Genomic DNA, 20,808 nt, shown 5'->3' with positions numbered 1-20,808 from the left:
AGATGTTAAAAACCTCCAGTAAGAAGAGGTACACTTCATTAGGAAACAAGATCCTACACTGAACCATAGACAAGAATTGAATGTAAACAGACATTTGAGATCACTAAACAATAAAGATATATAAATATTGTAAAGTGGTTAACAAGTGAGCAAAAATGTAGGATTGAGAGGACTCCTTAGTCTTGTGAAGGGCATGACATCCTCTCATATGCTCATAAAAGGATCCCATTACTCTCTGTAAAGTAATTGGCATTAAGAAAGGCATTAAAACATTTGTCTAACATTCTGTTGATTCTCCTAATCGACTGCCCTATCTATCTTTCTATGTCAATACACATGCACAAAAGATATATGTATGTTTAGACACATACACAAACTGGCAAACTGTGTATGTGTGTATATATATTTATGCATATGTACAATATATATATATATATACATATATATATATATATATATATATATATATATATATATATATATACATATGTGTGTGTGTGTGTGTATTTATATATATATACATATATTATATATGAAGTGAGATAAAAATACCGAAATTTTAACAATAGAAATCAAATAAAATGATTCTATAAAAGTTAATAAATGGAATCCAGTGAAGTAGAAATGTAGGAATGTATTCAACCTTTAAGAAAATTAATTTCTATTCAGCAAACATCATCATCTTGAATGGAGGCATTCTACAACAGCAATGGAAACGTTTACTTTCAGAACACAATCCACAATTGGACAGAGGACAATTGATTTGCTTTTTGTGTGTGTGTGTGTGTGTGTGTGTGTGTGTGTGTGTGTGTTTTCATACACAGCAATTATTTGTATTCTGTTTGAAGAAAAGGAAAAATCATAGCAAATTGATTTCTTTACAGACCACAAGACAAAAATCGTGGTGGGTGGATGGCCGGGTAGGCATCGTCTGTTGAAAGCAAGAGCTCCTTGTCACTTGCTCTAAAAAAAGATAAAGCAAGGTATCTTCAATAACTTATTGCTTGAAAGCTTAAAATATTATGCTGCTTGGTTATGTATGGATATATGCATTTCTGTGCTATCCACACACATACAAACATAAATACACACACACACACACACACACACATATATATATATTGCTATCATTTTTATAGTATAGGAAGCAAACAAAAATCTTAAGGCAATAAAATATATTTCACCAAATATTTGTGTTTATGCAGTTCAAAGTGTTGTGTGTTCATAACTTATCTGGGAATTGATTAACAAACCAGCAAACTAGAAATTCTACAATTCTTTAGCAGGTTAGGTAGAAAGCCAAGAAAGAAAAAGGAAGTTAAACCTATTTATTTAACCTTTAAAGGTCACTGAGATAGAAATGCCTTACGGGAAGTGTCTATAGCACCTACACTTTTCATTCTTACTCTATGCTGAAGTAGTTTTCCTAAAGACCTTTTATGTTCTTTATACCTGTTTTAAGAGATTAACACAATCCACTCAACTATTGTGCTCTGAGATGAAATATTAAAATACCTGCAAAATTAAGTACAGAAGTACTGCTTATTTGGTCAAGCATGAGCCAAGGGAACCAATTCTTGGATGCTTGAGCAGCTAGAAATATCAACCAAATCTCCCTCATCACATTGCATTTTAAAAAAAGGAAAGGAAGTACAAAGTAATACAGTGATAGATACTTCCAACAAATGGAATGGTCATGATTGGAATGCCATTGATGGGTTTGCTTGATCAAGACTGACTTGGAACTGGAACTCCATCATTTACAATGTTCCAATTGATCCAATCAACAGAACATCCTGCTCATGAAATAAATGTGCAAGGGAGTGAGCATTAGACAGATACATGTACCCTTAAAGTAGTTCTCAGGGAGATATAGTATGACACAGGATGTGACAAGGCTGGCCCCTTTGAATTACAGACACAACTCATTTTTGCCAGCTGAGTGGACAGGAGCAATGTAAAATAAAAACTCTCGCTCAAGGACAGATACACCACTAGGAATCTTACACACAACCTTATAGTCGAGAGTCGAACATCCCTAACCACTAAGCCATGTGCCTCCACCCTAGATCTGCACATCAACTCGGTCACCTGTTTAATCCTTGTCACATCTCTGTTGTAAGAGAAGGGAGATAATTCTATCTTCAGCCTGCCTAATTAGCAACTGGTACCTCCTCTTCCAGTCTGGATCTCCAGGTAGAGTTCAATATTTTTACCAGAGATGAATGTGACCCTTATTGCAACCAGCATATCACATTGTTGATTGCCAGGTGCAGCAGTATGCACACTATTAAGACTCTATTCCTCAGAGAAAATCCTATTCACTTTGTCAATTTCCAACATACAACATTGCACAATGGCTGCAGAACATGAATTATCAAATGAAATTATTAAATATATTAAATACATAACATGTTGTAAATATAACATGTTGTAAATGTAACATTTTGCAAATATAACAAGTTGGAATTTTCCACATCTCTAATATCCTAATTTAACTACATCATTGGTTAGCAACATTAATACTGTTTATTGAGAATACAGTGATGAAATTTTCAGGAATTAAGAATAGTTAGGACAATTTTATTAAGAAATATATTGCAGATATTCTTTATTATATATTATGGGTGTAGGTGCGGGTGTGTGGCAGAGAAGCTTACTTCTCAATCCTGTGGTCTTGGGTTCAATTCTCCTATGTCCCATCTATAGTCTTCTACTATACCCCTAGGCTGACCAAAGTCTTGTGAGTGGCTCTGATAAGAAGAAACTGAAAGAAGCCCATCGTGAGTATGTGTGTGCATATGTGTGTGTGTGTGCATGTGTGTGTGCGTGCATGTGTGTGTGCATGCATGAGTGAGTGAGTGAGTGAGTGAGTGAGTGAGTGAGTGAGTGAGTGAGTGAGTGTGTATCTGTGTGTGTGTGTGTGTGTGTGTGTGTGTTTACTCTTGTTTAGACATCATATGATGGTTGTAAGTGTGCATCATTGTGATACAAGTGATAATGGCTAGACATGCTTGTCTCGCCATTGGGAAACCTTGCTTGGAGACAGGGAAGGGTTGGTGACAAGGAGGGCATCCAATCATAGAAAATCTGCTTCAATAAATTCCATCTGACCCATGTAAATATTGAAAAGTTGGCATTAAATAATGACGACAATGACGATGATGATTACTATTTTGAGGTCCCAGCAGATAAATCAATGAATACATTCCTCTAAAAATTGATGAGGGAGAAGTATTGAAAGAGCCAAACCATTCTGAAGGTGTCATTTCAATCTCTACTTCAACCAGACCAGGAGCAGAAGTGGCTGAGAGGCCAAGGACACTGGATGTTTCCACTGCAAGGGGTTCAAAAGGATCCCTCTATGTTTACTAGAAATCAGTTTTGTAACCATTTCTTTCAAATTCTAACTGGTACCACTTGATATATTACTAATACTGAGAAAAACAACTATCATCTGGATTTGTTGTATGATATTTTCATGTATTTAATATATCAGATTAAAGAGTTAATATTTAAAACTTCATAATTTATAAAAACTTTCCACTTTTGGAGATCTTATATCAAACAACTACCATATCACACAACTTCATCTTTACATTAGGCATGTAACTTAACCCTTTAGCATTCAAGTTACTCTGTCAAATGTAATGCTTATTTATTCACATTGCTTTGAATTAATCATGCAATATCTCGTAGCTTTGAGATCCTGAAGATGTGAAGGATATTTTTTTAAATGACATTGCAAGGTAGGTGTGAAAATCTGGCCAGTTTGAACATAAAACAGGGAGAATATTTGGGCTGGATCTGGCGGGTTTGAATGCTAAAGGGTTAAACCTTACTGATAATGATTTCATAGAATGAGTGAGCTTGGGTGTGTAGCTAAAAAAGTTCAATTCACAACAATGTGATTTGGGGTTCGATCCCACTGCATGGCACCTGGAGGCACTGTAAAAATAACTGTCCCATTCAAATTATACCCCACAAACACCAGTTTGTGATTCTTCACAAGGGTCAGGTTTTCACAGAGTTAAATGTAGTTTTTGCTCATCTGTAGATGAAAAGTCATAAACATTGTTTCTTTTATGAATAAATAAATGAATCATGATTTCTTTTTTAACTACTCAACACAGCAAATGATGAATTCACTCTTTCTAAATATACACCTATGTGCTGCTGCTGTTGTTAGTCCAGTGGTTACTATTAATACCAAATTACTGTGCTGCTGAAGTAATTATCTTTATAGACATGAAACAAATCAAAAGATATTGGATGAATAGAAATATGTCTATGAGAACATTATTGATAATATTAACCAACATAAAATTTATCTTGACAAATAGGTACTACAAAGACATTCAATAGTCTGTCGCTATAAAACTGTAGCACATCACTGATAATATTAACCAACATAAAATTTACTATAACAAATAGTTGGAACATAGACAGTCTGTCACTATAAAACTGCACACCCTTGATAACATTAACCAACATAAAGTTTATCATGACAAATAGGTGGAACAAAGACACACAGTAGTCTATAACTATAAAACTGTCTCTGTCTGTATGTTCAATGTTTTAATATCATCATTTGCTAAGATTATAGAACATTTTATCTTTCTGTGCTTAATAATGTTTTTTTTTTCTTTCAGGTACAAGGGAAGGAGGCCACCAGGAAGAATAATTAACATACAAGGAAGAAATGCTTAGTGATATTTCTTCTGGCTCTTTACATCCTGAGTTCAAATGCCACCTTTCAGGTTGGTAAAACAAGCACCATCTGAGCACTGAAGTTGATGTAATTAACTTAAAATTGACAACCAATTTTGAGGAGGGTTGTGTCAATATCATCAAACCCCAGTACATGACTGATACTTCATTTTATAAATTCCAAAAGGATGTAAAGCAAAGTTGACCTCAGCAGGATTTGAACTCAGAACCTAAAGAGTTGGAGAAAATATCATAAGGCATTTTTCTAACACTAAACAATTCTACTAATCCACCACTTTTTTCTGTACTTAACAATCCTTTCTGCAATAGGCACAAGGCCTGAAATTTGGAGGAGATGGGGGGGCAATCGATTAGATCGACCTCATTGCACAACTGGTACTTATTTCACTGAACTCGAAAGAATAAAAGGCAAAGTCGACCTCAGTGGAATTTGAACTCAGAATGAATAGACAGATGAAATGCCTCTAAGCATAGCATTTTGCCCAGTGTGCTAACAGTTTTGCCAGCTAGCCTTCTCTACTTCATGATACAAACATCTAAACCACATTTAGCCAAATACAAGTTGAACCTGTGTATTAACTATCACTCCATCAGTTACAACGAGGGTTCCAGTTGATTCAATCAACAGAACAGCTTGCTCATGAAACTAACATGTAAGTGGCTGAGCACTCCACAGACACATGTTCCCTTAACATAGTTCTATAAAGAGATTCAGCATCACAAGGTCGGCCCTTTGAAATACAGCTACTACTTATTTTTGCCAGCTGAATGCACTGGAGCAATGGGAAATAAAGTACTGGCTCAAAGACTGAATGCACTGCTGGGAATTGAACTCACAACCTTACAATCATGAGCCAATTAACCTAACCACTAAGCCATGTGCCTTCACTGAACCTGTGTATTAGCCATTCCTTGAATTCCAAGGAAGATGTCAACTTAGTTGAATAAGCTGTAACATTGATCTCTCATTTCAGTGGAAACAGAATAACCTTCAGTTCATACACTTGTCAACTCAGCAGAATAGTACAGAAGAAGTAAAGGGAAAAGGAATATGACATGGGTTGAATTATAAAAACAGGAGTCAAGTCAGAGACCAAAGGTTAAGTGAAAATAGACTACTCTGTGTGTGTGTACTGTAGTGGGGGTGGCAGGTAGTCATGCATACATAGAGATACTACTTCAAAGGTGAGGTGAAAAAAATTAGAGCTTTACCCTCTTCTAATCAATAGGTTTCATTTTGGCAAAAGAATCATTAGTAATATACTTTTATATATTAGCTTCTTCCTAACTGCTAATACTTAACAGATCTAAAGTATTTCTTCTATTATTAATCAAAGGCTATGTACGTATATCTGTATGTGTGTGTGCTTATATACATGTGTGTGTGTGTGTATTTATAGGTAGGAAGGTAAGTAGTTAGATAGGTGTGTGTATATGCATATATGTGCGTGTGTGTGTTGTGTATGTGTGCGTGTGTGTTTATAAGTTTATATCTATGTACGTGTGTGTTTATGTCTATGAATGTGTATCTGTTTATAATGTGTACAACTCTCTATGTGTGCCTGTGTATATAATAGTATTTTAATAGTTTGAAACACTATAGAAAAGAAACTAAACTCATGGCTATACATCTTCAAAAGCAGAGAAAATAAGACTATTTAATGACTGGCAACCTAAACATTTGAAGTTCAAAGGAAAATAAAGAAAAGCAATGCTATTGTATGTTGTTTGTGTGTAAGTGTGTAGGTGTATAATTTCGATATTATATCTTTTTCTATTTCCAAATGAGATCTCTAGAGCATTATACTATATACCTCACTTTCTTTTGAACTTGAGCTGTTTTGGCTGAAAATCATTAAACAATCTCATTTTGTTTGCTTAAAGAAACAGGAAAAGTGGGAGTAGAATGGCATGAAAGCCAGAAAGAGGAATGAGTGTGAAGGATAGTAAGAGACAGAAGTGGCAACCTTAGTTTTAGGAGGTAACATTTCCACCTTCATCAATTGAAATATCTCAACTGGCTAATTAATAAAAAATCTTCAATAACACAAGAACTTGAATTTACACACACACACACATAAATGCACAAATCATAGCCATCTGTTGCAAGTGACCTGGTAGCATGTACTGTGCTTTTGCAGTTTTAGGTGCTTATATAGTCGTGAGTAGACACAGACCTCCTTTTAGTCACATACACACTCACCCTCCAGTGGCTTAACTTATTGAAACATCAGGGGTATGACAGCTGGAGGGCCATTTCACTACTATATTGTATTCACATTTAGCTGAGTAGACTGGAACAATGTGAAATGACGAACCATGATGAAGGACACAACATGCTACCCAGTCCAGGAAATGGATCCAAATAATCCTCCCCTCCCCCCAAAAAAAACCATTGGGCCACACACACACACACACATGTATGAACGTATATAGTCAACAGATGAGAACCAGAGATTCCTAGTATAGAAAATAATTAGTATCACTCAAATGATTCAAACTTAGATTCCGATGTCTTTAGGAGGGACCAATTCCATGGAGTAAAGAGTGGCTATAAGATGAATCCAGGTGAGCAGATATGGAGATAATTATGCTGATAAACAAATTAAATATAACAGTGTTTACATCAAATTTGCTTTTCTGCGTAATTGTCTCCATATTTGTTCCCCTGGATTCCTTTTATAGCCGCTCTTTACCCCCACAGAATTGGTCCCTCCTGATGAAACCATTTGAGTGGTACTGTTTTTAATACATGTATGAATGTATGGATGTGTATCTATTAAAATGTCCTCCTAATTCCCACTATTAAAAACAGGCACCCTTCCTAACTGGACAAATTGCTTGGTTGCCTATAATACAACAATTCTCTTTATATATATATATATATATCTGTCAAATCTACTAACAAGGCTTTGGTCAGCCTAAAGCTAAAGTAGAAGACACTTACCCAAGGTATCACACAGTGAGACTGAACTCAGAACCATGTGGTTGGGAAGCAAACTTCTTACCACACAGCCATGCGAGGTATCAATTGTTAACTAAGACTTCAAATTGGTAGTGTGGGATTTAACTTTGATTTATATCTTTAATGTTGCGGGTGATGATATAATTTATACAAAAAACTTTAACCCTTTTTAGCATTTAAACCAACCATATCTTGCCCAAATATTCTCCCTATTTTATGTTCAAACCAGCCAGATCCAGTCACCCACACTGTCCCTACAATGTCATTTATCATATCATCAAAATCTTGAAGTTATGATATAACTCATAATTAATTGAAAACCTTGTGAATAAATAAGCATTACATTTGACAGAGTAATCTAAATGTTAAAGCAGATCTCAATTCAGTAGTTTTCACAACTGAGAATACAATAAAAAGAAATCCCTCATCACTGCCTATTAATTATGCCTTTATTACCATCATGTGGTTATAGGCTCTCAGAAAACTGAATCTAGAATAGTGGTTCTTGACAGGAGTCCACATAGCCCTTGGGGTCCACACAAGATTTTACTGTTAAAATTTATGTACAATATATCGCTTATACTTCTAGAATACACAATATATTTCAATTTATTTATACAATTCCTAATAATATTTAATCATAAAAATGTAATAGGATTTATTTAGACATCAAATGTCTATGGGAGTCTACCTGAATAAAATAGGAATCAAAGGGGTCCATGGGCCAAAAATGGTTGAGAACCACTGATCTCAAACAAGGTTTTAATTTCCAGCTGGAATTAATTTTACTCACCTTTTTAAATGTCCTTATTTAAATAATTTAAGCATATGTTAACCCTTTCGTTACTCTATTTATTTTGAGATGCTCTGTGTTTCTTTCAATTAATTTTAAATATAACAAAGAATTTAGTAAAACAACTTAGTTATCATTCAGCTAGTGTTAGGAACATGAATTGTGACTAAGGTTTGGTGGAAGATTTTAATTCAAAACTTATAGAAACAAGACGTTTGTGCTCAGAGCCAGAGCCGGTTTCAGCCGGACTGGTAATGAAAGGGTTAAAGAAGGAAGCATGTTTGACATCACTTCAATGTATTTCACATTTTAAACATCCAAATTTCCAATGAAATGCCAGAGTCAAATTAATCAGTTATTGGTCGACCACTTTCCTCCTATTTTAACTATGTCTTATGCTGAAGAAGTCATTATTATCACTTATTCTATTTTTCATAATTATTCCAGATAATTTCTGACATCTTATGCTCTGAGCTCAAGTTCTGTCAAGGGTAACTAAGCCTCTATGATATACATTATTTCAAAAGGCAAAGTCAAACTAAGTGTGTCTAAACTCTAAATCTCTGTTAAGACCTCAAAACAAAATTTGAATAAAATATAAAAAATAAGATGACAATAATTTTGGGGAATTAATTTTATCAATTATATACTTCTTTTACAAGAATTTATTTTATTTATAGAGTCCAAAAAGGTATTATCATTACAGACATACCTGAGTAAATTAATGAAATTCTAAATTCCTAGTTCATGAATATTGTGGAAGATCTTTTTTTTTTTTTTTTTTGGTTTAGTAAAGAAACTTTGTATTTTGGATACTTAAATAATATTAAAAGAAAAAAAATAACAAGGTTTATCAATATAAAAGTTAGAGTTTAAAGCTTTTCTCTTTAAAAACAAAAATGAAGCAGCAGCCATTTTTCACAATAATAGTTTGTTTTACTACGGAATTAATTTTAGGTGGTTTACAGTTGTGGTAATTCTAAGACATGTTCACCAACTTCGACAAATTTATGTCTGAGAATGTCAATTGTGTTTAAAACCACTGGTTTACTTCAGTGTAGATATTGCTATTGTTTTAAGCAGTCCATAGTCATGAAACATAAAATATACAACTAACAAGGATGCGGTAAATAGGAAAGTACTTTGTGAAATAAGGTTCTAGCAACAGAGAATTCTTGGTCATGTAATGAGGAATGACGGCCTGGAGGGTTTAGTGGTGGCCACAAAGATTGAAGGGGAAAAGAAGCAGAGGAAGGAGAAGGATGATATGGATGTCAAACTTGAGGAATTGGTTGGAAGGAAGAAGCATTAAACACATCAGGAAGTGGAGTTGCTAGAGAAAAACGAAGAACAGAGAATTGTAGTTGGACATGATAGCATATGTCCTACTTTCCGGACATGGTGTCTAAAGAAGAAAGAAGATACAACTAACACTGCAACAATGACATTATCTCTGATTTATATGTGAGAGAGAGAGAGAGAGAGAGAGAGAAAAAGAGAGAGAGAGAAAGAGAGAGAGAGAGAGATCAGGAATTAAAGAAGCACCAAACAGAAACTTGGCCTGCCATGATAACAATGAATATTTGAAGAAACAAAGTGATGTTTGGGTGGGAGGGGTTCTCTCTCTCTCTCTCTCTCTCTCTCACACACACACACACACAAGAGAATTGTTGTGTTATAGGCAACCAAGCAATTTGTCAAACAATCAGAATGCATTTACTTTTTAATGTGGCTTGCGTTACCACAGCAAGCTAAAAGTTTCTTACTCACCATGGATTTTGCTTGATATCTCTAATGTAATGCTTCACTTCGTTAATCACACATACACAGGGATTAATTATTCAGTTATTGTCTTGTTTGTTTGTATTTTGTGTGTGTGTGTGTGAGAGAGAGAGAGAGAGAGAGAGAGAGAGAGAGAGAGAGAGAGAGAGAGAGAGAGAGAGAGAGAGAGAGAGAGAGAGAAAGAGAGAAAGGTGGGAGGAAGAGATAGAAAGTGAGATAGCTGCCTTTTTTTTTCATCTACTTTCTTCTTTCTCAACTATGTAGGCCTTGTATTCCAGCAGTCATCTGTGTGTGAGGTTTAATAATTCCACCACGTCTCACAGAAGCACACAAAGGAAATTTAATTACAAGAATGTCACTGTTTCATTTGAAATTCAAATATTGTTTAGTGTGAATAAATGACTTTCAGTAATCATTTATTTATATCCTTATATAGAAAGAATCTGAATGACTCCCCTCCTCTACAACCTTTAGTTAGTTTTGTTGAGTTAGAAAACAAAAATTCTAGATACTCTATTGTTTATTAATTTCCAATGATATTTTGAAGTCATTGCATCAATGAGGAAATTGGCAGGATATCAACAGGGGGTAATAACAAGGGTACCACTCAGTTACGGTAGAGTTAAATTGAAGGAAAAATTGAATAATGAAAGAAGGCACTGACAATAACCTATCTATAAATCTTTAAGTGATGCTATTTTTAAAGATTTTGTAATTATTCTTAAGGTCAAATAGAGTGAGGTCAACAAGATCACACCATTATATATTCTAAAGTCATAAATCGTGCATATATCTTAATAATGAGCTCTTTAACTAAAAATGCCAATGGACATTCAATAAATGTTCGTAAATAGATTCTTCTGTCTTGTGTTACCTGTAAGATGGTGATAAGAGAGAAACAGAAGCCAAAAGTATAAAAACAATTAGAAGCAATGTTATAGAAGTCAAGTGCATGGATAAAAACCTTTATGTGATCTTTAATGATAAGCTTTATTAACTACCAGGATTACAGAAATATAAGCAAAGCCTGGAATATATATATATATATATATATATATATATATCTAACATTTCATGTATCCACATGTGTATGACATGAACTGTTAGAATCAGAAAAGCAGGTTTTAGTTCCTGAAGTATGGTCTTTTTGGGAACACTGCCTTCTAAGTATGTGCTGCCAAGAAAGTGATCATATATCAGTACATATATGTGTGCACGTGTGTGTGTGTATACATACATACATACATACATATATATATATATATGTAAACTAATATTTTGCATTGGTCACTTGAGATGGTTGATATCTCTGACTTTCAGTGTTTTCCTTATATTATGGCAGTAAAGAAAAATATATAACCTTTGCTCAAAAAGTATAACTACAGCTAAAGGAAAAATAGGAGAATTTATAGATGCTATTGGCAAGAATAATGCACAAGTAAATTTAAATCCCCAGTCTCTGGTGATATGATGATGATGGTGGTGATACTGTGTGTGTCATGTACATCATATACTGCTTTATCTCAATAAGAAGCAGGAATTATTGATACGAGCTCATAGAGAGAAGATGAAAAATGAAGCAGCCATCCAATTACTTTACCTTTGAAGTCGTTGGTTTCTTAAACAAATGTTCAGCCAGTGCTGCTTCTTTAAAGATATTCAAGCACAGGCTTGGCAGGATAAAGTAGGATTATAGATTCCATATAAACTTACATTTCCTTCTTTCACTAATCAAGTGATCTCAGTTTCGTTTGTACCTTTAAAATGGGTAGAAAAGATCAACACACAAACTAGCCTACTCCAATATGCACACACACACACACACATATATATATATATACATACATATGTTCACACTTTGATAGTCATATGTGTATATATATATATATATATATATATATATATATATATATATATATATATATATAATACAGCGTTACCCAGGAAATTTGGAAATTCAGAATGCACTGAAATGAATCTCAGCTAGATTTTATTTTCATCATCAATCTAACAACCCTTTATTTGGGTTGGCATGGATGAGTTGGATAGTGATGCAAACAACCTACTTTCAAGTCTCCAAGCCCTAAACTCTAGCTATTTCAAGTTTACATCAATAACTACTAATATATGTCCATACCAACAGACAACAATATCTCTCCGCATTCCTCTACATTCACTCAGCTAGTCAGTCAGTCTCTCAAATTACTCTAGACTTCATAAGTAGATTAATCAATACTTATTTATCTCATGCAAGTGTGATAAATACAGCCATTAATTAGATGTCTGAATTTTATGTTTGATTTTTCTGAATCAGGAAAATTCAGCAATAGGTTTGTATTCCTATTTTCATTATTATCGAGTTCAGGTGAGAGGGATAGTGAAGTTTGACATTGAAGACTTACCCAGACGTTAAATAATACCCTACCAACACCACCACCACCACCACTACACACACTTAAAAGCATACCATGAACCTAATTTCTCTTTTATGGCACTCATTTCACGGTCATATAGTCAGTAGTATTATTAGTTTCAGATAATGGAGTTGGGTTTTGTATTTCATCACTCACCAAAACTGATGGACTATACATTAGTAATAGATTGCTGTTGACTTACAAATGAAAACTTTTTTTTTTTTTTTTTACTTAAAAAGATATGACAAAGCTAATGGAATTTGGAGGTAAATCCCATCTGCCGTTTCCTATGTTTGTACCCTGATGTAAACCTTGAGCTGTGTTACAGGTCAAAATAAATGTTTATACCAAAGCTTGTTTCTAGAAATTTAATACCAGAGGAAAACTTTAAATGTTTACTGTACATAGGTACAGACGGACTGTATGAGCAGCCATGTGTTTCAGGTTCAGTCCTGATGCATGGCACTTTGGGCAAGTGTTTTCTACAACAGCCCTGGGTCGACCAATGTCTTGTGAATGAATTTGATAAATGGAAACTGTTTGGAAGCCTGTCATGTATATGTGTGTATATATCTTTGTATTTGTCCCCCACCACCACCACTTTACAGTGAGTGTTGGTTTGTTTATGACCATGTAACCCTGCAATTTGGCAAAAAGGGACCGATCGAAAAAATGCCAGGTTTAAAAATTAGTACTAGGGTTGACTTGTTCAACTAAACTCTTCAAGGCAGTGTCCAATATGTGCCCCACTTCAAGGACTGAAACAAGTAATAGATAAAAGATATTAACGGTCATAATTACACAAGAAGTCCACAAGAAGTCCAAATCTACAAATTCTAAGTCAAATCTGAACATTCCAGTAAAGTTGAAGTCTAAGTTACCTCATCCTAAAACTTCACACATCAATGAATTATCAACAAAGGGTTTGGTTTCCGCGTGCGTCTATCTGAGAAATATTTATAATTAATAATAGTAATAATAAAAACATTACAGAAACAAGGATCAGTCAAACAGATAATTTTAAACAAAAATCATATCAATAATTTTAATTTTTAATGTCTGAAGATTTATTGAGCAGAAGAAATACAAGATGATGATATTATGATGATGATAATAATAATAGTAATAATATAAAAGAAGGAAATGATTTAAATATTGGTGTGTGGACTCCTTTCTTTCTTCTCACTTCATATTACAATAATTTCTTCAATAGAAACAAATTTACAAAAACCATTGAAATCTGTCAAATGTTACACACAAAACAAAAGCAACAATTTAAAAAAAAAAAAGCAAAGATAATAAATATAAAATTATATACATACACACGCACACACACACACAAATGCACAGATACACACAAACATATATATATATATATATATACACATATATATATATCTTGTTTAACTCTTCATAAAGAGTATATATCATAGAAATTTTATAGCCTTCTGTGTTTTATGCCTCAGTTATTTTCTTATGAATAAAAATTTCATTTTCAGATACAGACATCATTTTTAAATTTTTTTTTTTTTTTTTTTTTTTTTTTTTGCAATTTAATACTATTATAATATTACATTGCAAAGAAGTTGGAAAAAAAAAACAACAAAATTAAAACAGAGATAATATATACAGAGATATAAACAAGACTTTCCACTTACCAAAAACAATTGTAGAAGACCAAGTAGACTGGTCATCATCCTAAAATAGCCTGATGTACTATCTACTCAGTTTAAATACATGGTGTCTGTGATAGCAGTACTACCGCTGCAGTGGTGTAAACAAATTCAGGCGTTTTGATCAGATCTTTGTTGCCATACAAACAAATGATCTGAAATGATAAACAGATAAAATACATTTTTTTTTAAAGTGGCTTATTAATTAAACACATAGCTAACGAGATGCTTTTATCAAAGACAAGGAAATAACCAGGGAACGCATTACAGACACAACTAGAACAACCTGTAGACAGTTATAAATACTTCTAATGCTTTATGCATGTGATTTATGTGTGGGTGCATATATGCATGTTTGCATGTTTTAGCAGGTTTGTTTCCACATACACATATGTCTGTGCACAAAGTGGTGTGGGTATATGTGTATACATGTGTGTGTTTGCATATGGCTGTTACACGAATCTGAACATGCATTTGGATAAACCTGTTTGAACATGTGCTTTTTGGGTGGGTGTGTATGCATTTGTGCATGTATGATAAGTGGAGGTGTATGGCTCACTGGCTAGGGTATTCGGCTCATGATCGTAAGGTCATGAGTTTGACTCTCGGAGATGCGTTGAGTCCTTGAGTGAAACACTTTACTTCATGCTGCTCCGGTCCACTCAGCTGGCAAAAATAAGCTGTACTTGCATTTCAAAAGGTGAGCTTTGTCACACTCTGTGTCATGAGGAATCTCACTGAGAACAACGTCAAGGGTACATATGTCTGTGGAGTGCTCAGCCACTTGCACACTAATTTAACAAGCAAGCTGTTCATTCCATCAGATCAACTGGAATACTTGTTGTCGTAACTGACAGAAATACCAGTATATGTGGTTCTTTATTTGTTGGGCCCAGAGGGGAGAGTGCCCACAGCCTACACAAGGTTTCCACAACTGGAGAAACTGATGCTCCTTAAACTGTTGCAAGTTGATCTGGCAAGAAGACATGAGCAGGATGGGAGTTTTAGAGGGAGTTCTGGGGAGAAGGAAGTTGGAAGTTGGACACAACATGAATGAAGAGAGGAGAAACAAGCTTGAATGGATATGGGATGACTGCAACCAGATCTTTGGACCAGAGGTCATTATAGTAGCTGGAGAAAAGGCAGTGAGAGGACCACTGCACACATACACAAACATACCTGTGGGTCAGAGGAGGGACTGTTGTCTGTGAGTGAATTTATACCAATCTGTTAAGTGACCTTTCTTTAAATGTAATCTAGGATATTTGTGTCTACAGCAGCAGCAGAACTGTCAAAGGTGTGGGAGTAATTACTCCATTGTGAAACTAACTTGAGCTTTGTAGAATGTGGGCAAGTGTTAGGGCTAAACTATTTTCTTGCTCTGAAAAGAAGGGCTAGTCAATGGGATGTGGTCATAGCAAGGTTAAGGACATTCTTTCACTTGGAAAGATCTTCAGAGATTGTGAAGTCTACTGTCTTCTGCTGGAATTATCTTTTTTTTTAGTTCTTCATAAACAAAGGAATTCAGAATAGTTGGATAAAGACAAACACACCTAACGTTAAGCTTGATCTGTTAGAAAAATAAGAGTTGGAAGTAACACATAGGCACAGATAAAGTGGTAGTGTGAAACAAGATTGGATGAAGAAGTTAAAATACTTCTGTAGAAAGTTTCACTGTGAAGGAGGTACACAAGCAAACTGTAAACTAGATAACTCAGTTTAAAGAAATTACCTTTCTCTAATTGGTGAGATAGTTGAAGTTGCTAATTTCAAAAAACAGCTAATTTTCTTTTTCCTACAACAAAAATTTTTCAGCAAAATTTCCTATAACCATTAAAATGAGACCTATGGCATTAGGCATATCAGGTGAAGTTATGAAATGTGAGAGTCTCAATTAAGTTCTCAACAGATGTTGCAGATAGTAAAGACATAAGAACATCTAACGTATTCTGAAACAATGACTAAGATGTGTAAGGACTGGCTACTTCCATTTTGGTTTCTTGAAACAGTCTAGCATCATGTTAGAACTGGATTGCAATAAACCAGGTTGTCAAGGAGAACTTAATTTCAGGAAATATTTCTTCTTTTTTTCTTTATTGAAGGTTAGAAGTCAAACCCTTTAACCCCTGATCCAAAGCTATCTAAAATAATAATAATAATAATAATAATAATAATAATAATAATAATAAACAAACTAAAACTGCAAATTAAATCTTAAAAGTTGCTGAAAGACTCACTGACTTACAACAATGGACTAATTCATTAAAATGTTTCGGTATAAATTAGAAGCTTCTCCAAATATGGGTTTTCCTTAAATAGTTAAAGTGAATATTTTACAGCTCGGTGATGTTTCGTATTATTAACTTGCTGAGGTCTACTTTGTCTATTATCCTGATGGGGTTCATAAAATAAGTACCAGTTGAACACTGGCGTCAATGTAATCAACTAGCTCCATCCCCCAAAATTTCAGGCCATGTGCCTATAGTAGAAAGAATTATTATTATTATGAATTTTTCTGGTGTTGACAGTGGTGGCAATATAATCAATTTATCCCTCCTCACAAGGCTTCAGGACTTGTGCCTATACTAGAAAGGATTATTGTTGTTATTATTATTATAATTATTATTATTATTAAGGCAGTGAGCAAGTAGAATCATTAACATGCTGGACTCATTTCTGAGTTCAAATTCTGCCAAGGTTAACTTTGCCTTTTAACCTTTTAGGGTCAATAACATAAGTACTAGTTGATCACTTGGGGTGATGTAATTGAGTAGCCTACTCTCCTGAAATTACTGGCCTTGTGCCAAAATTTGAAACCGTAATCATTAATATTATTATTATTATTATTATTAACTTGGCAGAATCATTAGCATGCCTGACAAAATACTTAGCGGTATTTTGTTTGTCTTTATGTTCTTTGCTTGTCTTCACGTTCTTTGACTAGCCTCCACTTCCCAAAGAATTTCAGACCTTGTGCCTAAATAGAAAGTGTTATTAGCTATCCATCATAAATACAATTTACAGTAATGAAGGATATTAAATCTGAAATGTTCATGGCTTTATTAGGAAGATGAGTGGAATGAAATAGTTTCAAACTAGAATTAAAGTCCTTTAATTGACTCAGTTTATTGAAAATTTACTTCTATTTTGGCACTCATATTAATCCAATATTTGTGTTATTGACAAGTATGGTAGACAGAGAGACCCAATTTTGAAAGTCAGTTGGAATCATTTCACTTCTCTCTCGCTCTCTCTCTCTCTCTCTCTCTTATATTAAAGATGTCAATATTGCTATTCAATAATATTTGTGGATGAGCAAACATCTTTGTAATCCTAGCAGTTGGCATCAAGTTTGGCTGCAGTTATGGTGAAAGGATCATGAAGTATTAATCACCAAGACCAGGTTTAACTGAAGCTGTCACATCACTGCTGTAGCTGCAGTGGAATGTAAACTGTGTACAGCATACACAAAACAACTTGAACAGGTTCGTACACACATCCTCTATAGTCAGTCATGTGTCTACATTATAAGGGCCAAATCTCAATTAAGAATAGGGCTTAAATTAAAATTTTCTAGATGCTGCATGGTTTTGATTAATCGTTTCATTCAAAGAAAAGTATATAAAATCCTGAAGTAGTTGTTTTATGGAGAACTGATTAATGGGAACTATAATCTGAGACATTCGAAAAAGCTAGCCTCATGGCCAAGCATCAGTGAGTGGATTTCAAAAACTTCAACAGCTTCAGACATACAATAACAGACAGTGTTTCAAGAAACACTGATAGTGAATAGGGTTTACATTATTTAAAAACCAGAGAAATGATACAAAACAAAAGCAGTTTCACTTCATTTATGCTATTAATACTCTTGTGGAAGCATGAGGGTCACAGCTTCATATTTGCTCTCATTCTTACATTTGAGGCTTTGCTGAAAGCCAAATGGAATTATCTTCATTGATACAAGTGTGAAGGACAGCTTTGAAGATTCAAACACTGCCCTTATGTGTGTTCTTTTGATCATTTTCATATAAGGTTTTCATTGCCCATAGGTGTTACATTGTTCTGTATATTTGCCTGTTTAATAAAACATAATCTAATTTACATAACCTTATTTATACCAACCACACAAACCTTACACAGCTGATTAAACTGAAGTTGTTGATTAATGGCACCCATACCATTTGAACACATGACCTTTGAGCTTGCAATGTAGAATCTTGAAGCCTCATTGATATTGCTTTTCTAAGTACCAATAAAACAAATTTCAGTGCCAATGTTCTGTTTATGGCAAAATTGCTGTGAAAATTTCCCATTGTATTTCGTTAATGTTCAACACAAGTTCATATTTTCTAGTATGAAAGAGAAGTGTTTAAAATTTTATGAGATAAGCAAGATATCATCTCTTCTCCAAAAGGAGTCCTGTAAATAATCTGGAAACTAGACCTCTCTTTTTCTCTCCCTATTTTGAAGAGCTTCATATAACAACACAGCTAGCCAAAACAGCTACAACACAATAAAACACCAGGCAAATCCATTCATTTCCAAAAGTACTAAGGAAAGCCAAATATTGTTTGAAACACTCCCACACAGCTACTTTTTTTTTATATTTTCGTTTTGAAGCTGGTGTATTTTGCTTTGCACTGAATGTTTATGCCACATCATAACACGCATCTATTTATATCTATTTCTTTCAATATCTCTGAAATATGGTGTAACTGAAACAAAAACTGTATCATATTCAGGTAAGCCTGAAAAAGCATAAAAGCATGACTTGGCAGGATTGTTGTTGGTAAAGTATTGGAAAAACATCTTGCATTATGATGTTTGTTCCAGCTCTTTATGTTCCAAGTTCAAGTCCTGCCATGGTCAACTTTGCCTTTCATGTCTTCTGGGTTAATGAACTAAAGTACTAGTCAAGCACTAGGGTTGATGTAATCGACTAACTCCCTACCCTCAAATTTGCTGGCCAGAAATAATCAACTTATCCTCTACCCCTAGATTTGTTAGCCTTGTACCAAAATTTGAAATCATCATCATCACCAACACCACCATCATCACGGTTGCACATTGGCAGAATCATTACTGCATTGCACAATATGTTTTATAGTATTATTATTATTACTATGGTGACGAGCTGGCAGAATTGTTAGCATTTAGTTCATCCTCACATTCTGAGTTCAAATTCCACTGAGGTCAACTATGCCTTTCATCATTTCAGTGTCAATATAATAAAGTACCAGTTGAGCACTAGGTTTGATGTTATTCACTAGCCTCCACCCCATCAAAATTTCAGGCCTTGTGCTTATAATAGAAAAATTATCGTTATTATTATTATTATTATTATTATTATTATTAGTAGTAGTAGTAGTAGTAGTAGTAGTAGTAGTAGTAGTAGTAGTATCTATTTCATACATTAAGTGAATGATAACCTATGTCCATTTGTTTGCTTGGTTAATAGTAAAGAGAAAATATTAGCTTGAATAATTTTCTATGAAAAAGAAAAAGAGAACAAAAACACAACCATACCTCGACCCACCCCCCCGCCGCCGCAAATGAAATGAGAGATTGTCCAATAAACATCTGTCTCATATACCCTGAACCATTAATTGATAAACCTGGTCAGTAAAACAGAGGGGTGGGTGGTGGTGGGAGAGCTAAAAGTGTAAAAACAATCTTAACACATAACTGATGTTAATTACATAACAAACTTCATCATATTTTCATCATAAGTTTTGTTTTATTTTGTTTTCAATCTATCACTTATATTGACTACTTGTTAAAATACTTTTGATGTTCTTGTCAAAAAAAAAAAAAGAAAACAAAAGGTAAAATTAAAATCACTTAAACCGTCTCATCGGCTTTTATTTCTTTTTAATATCCATTTCTAACCAAACTGAGAAAGAAAGAATCTTCTATTATTTCCACTTATTATACACAAATTTGTGTTTTATGATGATAGAGAATTTCATATATGCAATAATGAAGTTGTTGTTGTTTTTTTTTCTTTTTAATTCAACGACTGCTTTCACTGTGTAGTGGTGAATGTTGTGAAATGGTGTTAGAGCACAATGCAGTTTTAATTTCTAGTTCAAATCATTTCATTTCCCTTACACCATCAAAGCTCTTGGTCACTCCACTTTTCCTCACTCCTAACATATAGATGGGGACTTTATGCTTTGGCAGAACAAACCACTAGTAACTTATACTACTGGATGTTCAATATACAAGACCAGTAGTAAATAACTGGCATCATGGGTTAGATGCTGGCTTCTGAACCATGAGGTCTTGGGTTCAGTCTCCCTGTGAAGCACTTTGGGCAAGTGTCTTCTACTACAGCCTTGGGACAACCAAAGTGATTCACTCATTTGTGAGTGAATTTGGTAGATGGAAACTGAAAGAAGCCCATAGTGCGCGCGCACACACACATAAATGAGTGTGTTTTGTCTCCCA

At 34.2% G+C, this 20,808-nt stretch overlaps 1 protein-coding gene across 19 annotated transcripts in view; it reads right to left on the bottom strand.

Moving 5' to 3' along the window:
• The window catches only part of LOC106883622 (calmodulin-binding transcription activator 2), an 859,097-nt gene that overhangs the window by 601,957 nt on the left and 236,332 nt on the right, over nucleotides 1–20,808 (bottom strand). For all 19 annotated transcript variants that reach the window (XM_089342578.1, XM_089342567.1, XM_089342583.1 and 16 more), the window contains one exon: nucleotides 14,344–14,513. The gene's annotated coding sequence lies outside the window, so the exon portion shown is untranslated. The remainder of the gene's footprint in view (nucleotides 1–14,343; nucleotides 14,514–20,808) is intronic.

This window comes from Octopus bimaculoides, chromosome 26 (assembly GCF_046866305.1).
Source record: "Octopus bimaculoides isolate indiv1 chromosome 26, ASM4686630v1, whole genome shotgun sequence".
Classification (NCBI taxonomy): Eukaryota; Metazoa; Mollusca; class Cephalopoda; order Octopoda; family Octopodidae; genus Octopus; species Octopus bimaculoides.
The sequence above is the reverse complement of the archived record's forward strand: the minus strand, read 5'-3'. Positions and strand labels throughout refer to the sequence as shown.